This window comes from Gallus gallus, chromosome 1 (genome assembly GCF_016699485.2).
Source record: "Gallus gallus isolate bGalGal1 chromosome 1, bGalGal1.mat.broiler.GRCg7b, whole genome shotgun sequence".
NCBI lineage: Eukaryota > Metazoa > Chordata > Aves > Galliformes > Phasianidae > Gallus > Gallus gallus.
Genome location: NC_052532.1, coordinates 180,030,719 through 180,038,444, shown reverse-complemented (window position 1 = coordinate 180,038,444; position 7,726 = coordinate 180,030,719).

Sequence of the window (7,726 nt, the reverse complement as noted above, 5' to 3'; positions counted from 1 at the left end):
GGGGAGTTGGACTGGTGGCCTCTAAGGGTCTCTTCCAACTCAAACATTCCTATGATTCTATCCTGGATTTTCTTCTCTGTTCTTTAGTTCTTCTTCAGCCAATATCTTTGGGGTTTTTTTTTGTCTTCATATCTTTGTATAATAGCATAATTTGCAATACTATGCTGCTGCATGTTATGCCAATTTTTATGCCACAATGAACACAGTAAGCAGAGATTTAAAATGAAATGCAATAACAGTAATGGATCCCAAATTTGGATTCACATTTGTTTTCCTCTGAACCTGGGGATAACATCCTGAGCACAGAGGCAATGCTTGATGACAGAACACATTCTTGCCATGATATGCTTCTGCAGACTCTCTGCACAGTTTCTATAAGAAGCTTCTTAGTGAATCCTACAGATCTTTTCATTTTTTCATTCACTTTTTATTTTCTACGTTTGAAATACCACAAAAGTGAAAAAAAAAGAGTGAAAACTAGTTATCCCTGTGGACATCTACAGCAAAAATGCATCAAGGACTGCACTTCAAGTCTTAGCAATACCTGAATTGCTTTGTTTAAAAGGAAGCAGCTGTTGTAGGTGTTCTTCTTGGGGAAGTTAAGTTGCTTTATTTGGTTTCTGTGCAGTTTAGGTACTGCTGTTTCCTTATGTCACGTGACTGTTAAGGGATGGGATGGGATGGGATGGAGAATCCAAACTGGAGGATATTGATTGGTGTGACTGCACATGTGCAGTTTCCTCCTGTGCTGGATAAGGAAAACCATAGCATAGCCATGTTCTCCTTGTACTTTACTGAATTACACAGCAGTATAAACTCTTCATGGACTGTTTACAGTCTGGGGTTGAAAGCTTAGTACTACTGCCACTGAACCCTACATGCAGGCATCCTGCTGGGCAGCACACACATACAGAACTTGACGGTATTCAGAAATAGCATGGGGGCTTTTTGCTACTTTTGCTTTCAGTTGCTCCTGTTTGTGCCTTATGGGATAACTACTAGCTTACATGCAGACTGTGAAGGCATAAGTAAGAATCTTAGAATAGAAACAGTCTCTTTGTAACACCCACATTTTATGGATTGTAAAACTCAACTCAACTCAGAGCATGGTATGTTTAAAAGTGGGAGTATTTTTCCCCAGGTACATAACTTCACCTTTATTTACATTGGATTTTAATTGCTTTATTGTTACCTAGAGTCTACAGCCTTCCTAAGAAGCTCTCTATGGAACTAGGTAACATGATATTGGGAGCAGCAAGGCTGTGCTGTTAGGGGAGGTGAGCTGGGAATGCAGAGCAGAGCAAAGCAAGCAGGAACAGTGTCTCTGTAAGACATGAATCTGAGGTCTGCAGTGGGAAGTTTGTGCTGCCAAGTTCTTCTGAGAGACGGAACCTATTAGCTCAGACTGACTGGCTGCAGCTGTCCAGCTTCTGAATTTGGCAAGAATCAAATGCACTGTAGAGCTATGTAGAGCTCATTTGTTTGTGTGTTTGTTTTTATGAGTTATTAAACCTGTGCAACTTAAATCTGAAATAAAGATCCTAATCTGATTAAAGAGCACGGAATACTCTGAATAGTCACTAAATTTGACTGAATTAGGCTTTAACTTTGCCCGCAAATCAACCACAATTGCTGAAACAACATGTTCCCTAATGTTCTTGTTGATGCTAAAATGATTTAAGCGATTTTTAAATGATGTGAAAGTGGAATAACAATCTTCTGAGAGGGTCAGATAAGCATTTTAGGTCCATGCCCCATTCCTGGAAATGTTCAAGGCCAGGCTGGATGGAGCTTTGAGCAATGTGATCTAGTGGAAGGGGGCTGGGGGCTGAACCAGCTGATCTTTAAGGTCCTTTCCGTACCGAACCATTCTATAATTCTGTGATCCTATGTTTTCACATGCCTCTGACTTTGTGTCCTTACATTTAATGAAAATTGCATTATTTGGGGAGGAAATAGGACAGTCAGTTCCAGCTTATAAGCATTTAACTGTTGTGCCTGCATGTCATGCACCCATTATAGTCAGTGGAGTCAATACTGCTAATGGATTCTAGAGTAGGATTCAGACGACTAAATGAGATGTCTATTTCAAAATGAGTCAAATAGCTCTACAGTTTCCAGTGGGCTTACACATAAGCATCTAGCCCCTAGGGTAGATAAGCACTGCATGAGGCTGCCAGATGTGATACGTGGCATATGGGAGACCTGTGCCCTTCTTGAAAAGCAACTGAGGCTCAGGCAGGATGCCCTTTTTAGATGGCAGCAGACACAAATGTGTGAGCAATTGAACCAAGCCCCTCCACTTAGATGCCTACATTTATGTACTTACAGTGTGAAGCTGAATCTCACCCTTTGGATTTAACTGTCAAGAAACATTAAATCATAGTGTTGGTCTGCCCAACAAAAGTATGCAGTCTTCTTAAAAAAAAAAAAAAAAAAAAGGCTCAAAAAACATTGTTTTTCTTAACAATACTTCAATTTTCACTTTTTCTTGTTTTCTTAAAATCAACAGTAGTACAGAACTTTTATTGTTGTTAGCTGCAGAAACCTATTTATGCACATGGCTCTCTACTCTATTCATCCTAGAGTTGGTCTAACGGCTCCCCTTACAGAAAATTAGAAAATCTTGTATGCTGTCCTTGTGTTAGTGTGTGTGTACATGAGCAGCCACTCATGTGAAATAGCATCACCCCTCTGAAGTCTGCGATGGCAGTGTTTTATGAGAATTTTTGAGAATGCTGCTATCATTCTGGTTTTTGGGGGTCACATTTGACAAGTCATGATTGTACTGACACACGGTGTATGGACAGTTTAATTCTCACCTGAGTTTTCACAAGATCTTCTACTGGTGTGACTGAAATAAGAAAGCATGAAGATATATATATATATATTTAGCATAGATTTGCATTTATATATGGGATGAATCTCATTTGACAACCTTACAGTTGAAACAGCTGTTTCTCATATGGGCCCACGCCAGGTTCCTGCCAGAAGATAGGTATAGGGATGGTTAGTAGGACTGGTTTAGTGGTATGGACACAGGCATGTGTCCAGCTTCACCTCTATCAGTGTAAACTTGTATTACCAAGGAAGTTTAGCTTCAGTTCCCTTTTGCCTTCCCAGCTTGCTTCTCTGTGATTGACTCCCAGCCCATGTCTCTTCTTTAAAACTGGCTTCTTGGCCCATTGCTATCAAATATGGCCCTAATGATTACAAACATTTAAAGCAAATTTAATTGCTACAGCCAGTAATACGCAGATAGATAGGACAGGTTGGGTGGATTACACCTCACAGCCACACAAAGAGGTGTTTTTAAATACTTATAAACAGGAGAGAAATAAGCACCTCAGAGTTGAGCAATAGGCCTAGTGAATAAATTGCAGAATCAAAATAACAAATTATGACTCTTTCTTCAAATGTAAGAATAATTAAGCATACAAACAAAAGGTTAATAAGGCATAAATGCCTGCTGCATATGAGCACGGTGCCATTTTTTGCATATCTGACAGGAACTAAATATATTGTGCTATGGTAATAAGCTGGGAAAGCAATACATTAACTGTCTCCTTGAATGACTCTGATATGCAAATAACCCAAGAACCATCTTTTCCTTCCTTCCTTCCTTCCTTCCTTCCTTCCTTCCTTCCTTCCTTCCTTCCTTCCTTCCTTCCTTCCTTCCTTCCTTCCTTCCTTCCTTCCTTCCTTCCTTCCTTCCTTCCTCCCTCCCTCCCTCCCTCCCTCCCTTCCTCCTCTCCTTCCTTCCTCCCCTCCTCCCCTCTTCACCTCCTTCCCTCCTTTCCTCCCCTCCTCCTCTCCTTCCTTCCTCCCCTCCTCCCCTCTTCGCCTCCTTCCCTCCTTTCCTCCCTTCCCTCTTTCCTCCTTTCCTCCCTTTCTCTCTTCCTTTCTCTCTTCCTCCCTCCCTTCCTTCCTTCCTTGCTTTCTTGCTTTCCTTCTTCTCCATAAAGTTTTTTTTTTTAATTAAAGGGCAGCTTTTAATCGTGTTACTCTCCTATTAAGCACCAGTAGCAACATAGTGTATACCATTTTGTTTTGGAAATAGTGTTCTTCCAAAATGTGTAATTACCTGGAAGGTTAGGTAACCTTTCATAATTTGATTTGCCAACTCTTTCTCTGAGTCAGAAAATCACCTCAGTTTGCGAAAGAACTGTCAAACATTCAAAATCAATCGAGTATTTATGGAGATCTCTGAACTGGAATGACAGTTTGTGCCGTGGGACTGCCTACAGATCCTGACCAGCAACTAACGACCATCTTGTTTATTTAATGGCTCTTGTAAGCATGTACCTATTACGACCATAATTGATTAGTTATTTTTATCTGGACAGGTCTGTTACGGCCCCTAGTGGCTTAGATTTACATAAACACCATCTCGATCCTGGTGCCAAAAGCTCCGAGAAGCAGAAAGCGCTACAGGGCAAACTGCAGGAAGCGGTGAAGTGATAGGGCTTGCAGACCCTGGGTGTGTTCAGCATTTCTGTGAGGGAAAGCATGTTTCAGCAAACTCCCATCGGATGCTTCTCACAAGATTTGTCATGCTCATAATTCTCAACAAACCCACCCTTGCTGGCTGAAAGGAAAAACATTTTGGTTTTGTGTTTGTTTTAACTTAACCGTGTCTTTAAAAAACGAAACAACAAAACCCCATCTGCATATGTACCATTATATTTTGAAGAGACAGATGGTTTTATTTGAAGACTGAATGTATAACGCAGTAAGTCATTCATTTTCAAATTACTTTCCACTTTATAAATGGTCATACTGTTGTCTGACAGTCTGAGTGAAAGCCCCTTCCTTGCCTGCATTCTCCTTGTCTAGGGCGTTCATCACAACTTTCCCAACATTCTGGTTGCCTTTCCTATCACTGGCAAAACGTTCACTTGGAGGGCCCTGCAGAGTAAACCATGAATATTAGGATTGTTGCTGAAGCTGCAACTGTGAGTTTCTGAGAGTTTTTAAGTCGGACCAGGCTTTCATGTTTAGAGCAATGTTATCGCTTCTTCTTTCTTTCCAGAAAAGAAAATGTTTTGGAGTGTCCACATAAAAAAGAAATTCCTTTTTATGGAAAAAGAAAAAGAAAGTAATGTACATAGTTGGTACAAGACTTTCCACATTATCACTTCCACAAGAGGAAGCCATATTGCCGTCTGCAAAACTCTATTTATTTTATTGTTGCAAAACAGCAGCTCATTACTAAAAGGAAAGGTCAAGTCCTCATTTACACCACACAATAATCTTGTCCATAATTGACACCATTTATTAATCACAGTTTAATCATTTACTCAGACCAGGAATGACTTCTAAGTGTTTCTAATGTGTTTTTGAAAATCCAGCTAAGGGACCTTTTACTCGAGGGCTACCCATTATAGGAAAACACAGTTCTATGGATTTCTGTATAGCATCTTTGTTGTTGTTGATGTTCTCCATTACACACACTTACCATGTGTCCTTCTCAACAGGTGTTTATCCTGATTCTGCATTGAGTCTGCATAACAACGCTGATATCTCTCTTTCAAACAGACAGCATTGATTTTTTTTCAGTCTGTGGGGCTTAGAGTAATACTTTTGCCGCAGGCTGAGCTGAAATGGGGTTCTGAGCCCATGGGCGTGTGTTAGGAAGGCTCACTGGGAGGCTGGCCAGGAACGTCATGGACCAATAGTGCCCTCAGGGCCCTGACAGACACCTCTTCTACAAACAGTTCTGGTCACCATAATTAGTAATGCCTTTTTAAAGTGATTTTTCTTTTTTTATCAATTGGAGTACCCCTTTTTCTACCTCATAATGTACTGCATTTAGCCAGATAACATTTTGTAATAGTTCCTTATAGAGACTTTAATCTTATTGAAACCTAATTGCCATTTTCATATTTTTTTTCAAAACAATCTGAAGTGATATTTTAGTACTGAAAATATTACATTGTGAGAGTTGTCAGGCTTCTGTGTCTCACTCCAAGACACAGAAGCACAGTCTTCAGGTGCAAATGCTTACATGCTTTCTCTCAAGCATTCCAAAGCACAGCAGGCAAGCCTTGGAAGAAAAGGAGAGAAGTGTCTCCTGGCACTTGGCTATTTCACTGAGAAAGGTGTTGCTGGCATGGTGTGGACATCTTGTGCTTCTGGTGCCAGATTCTCTCTTTTCCTGGTTATTTCCCTAGGCAGGTGATCAAGATAATTTGGAATTTACATTTAATGTAACCCCCAAACATTAACTTAAATATACACAATTTTACCCCAGTTATACTAAATTCCTGTAAAGATTTGCAAAACAAATGTTACAATGGGATACATGGAATGTAAATGAGGGTGTTGTATATAAACAACACAAAGGTAGCTGAAGAAATGGCACAGTAGAAGTACAGAGAGTGATGTGTGTACAGCAAGCCAAGAGACTATGAGCAACGAGGTACTGAAAGAAAGAATATAGGTAGGTATAAGAAACAGTCAGAACTCGGATGTAGGGCCAACTCAGCTACAGCTATGCCAGGGAGAAGGCTCCACAACACAGATGTGGAGCAACTGCAGTGTGATACAACTCAGTTTTGTGCTGAGATTTTGTTAAGAGAGCATATAAGGTATCGTCATGGTTTTGTAACTTTGCTATTGGTATTCCACATCATAACATCATGGACAAAAGAGAGGAACTACGTATCCCAGAGGACCTCACGGTCAGAGAAGGAAGATACATCACGGAAGATACGTCATCTGGTTGCGCGTGGTCTTTTTCACTTTCGCTTGCTGCCAGGGAGAGGAGTGGGTGTGCTTCCAAGCCGTGCGCCTTCATCAAGTAGGGCTTTCGGTTTCGGAAACTCACTCTCTCTCTCTCTCTCGCTCTTTCGCTCTCTCTCATTTCATTTGATTTATTATCCTTACTCCCAATTAGATTGTATTATATCGTGTCATCTTGCATTCCAACATCATAGTTAGTAAAATAAGTTCTCCTTCTGACATCGTTGCCGTTGCTCCGTTTTTTTTTCCTCGGGAAGCCAGGGGGGCCCGCGAGCCTACTGCCCCCCTGTCATGGGCACAGATCCATCTAGATAACCCCTTGATAGGGATGCATGCCATCGATTGTGCACCATTGTCACCACTCCAGGTGGACTTGGAAGAAATGATGAAGGCTGGACAGTTAGGGCATAATGAAGGTGACTGCTCCTTTAGAGCTGGGAGCTAAGCATGACAATATGACAGGCAAGGCAAAGGCCTCACTAGCCAGGGTCTACTCCACTGCTCCAAGCAAGGAAACAGAGCAAGTCCATGGGTGGCAACAGAGGTTAACCAAGAGTCCAGCTTAGCAGACAATTCTTTGGTTATGACGAAGATCCAAAGTGAAGCTGGGATACCAGTTGCCAAGTTAAGGTCAGGATTATAGGTCTGGTGATAACAACCAGGGTCAGATATAGCCCCTTGATGACCAGGTTGGACTCAGTGACAAAGCAGGTCCAAGGTCAAGCCAGTAAATCAGCATTCAGCTCAGAGACACAGCCAATGACTCCATGGCTGATCACGTGGCTGAGCTGCAGACTGACACTCTTCCGACATAACTCAGGTGGGGAATGAAGCCCCAGGGTGGAGCCAAGCCAGAGCTCCTGGGCCTGAGGGCAGGGTGTGTGAGCAGGCCTCAGGTGAGGCTGGCCTGGACCATTAGGCCTATGAGTACCCTCAGGGCTCTGACCTTGATACTTGATGGCCCTTGTTCTTGTCACCACAG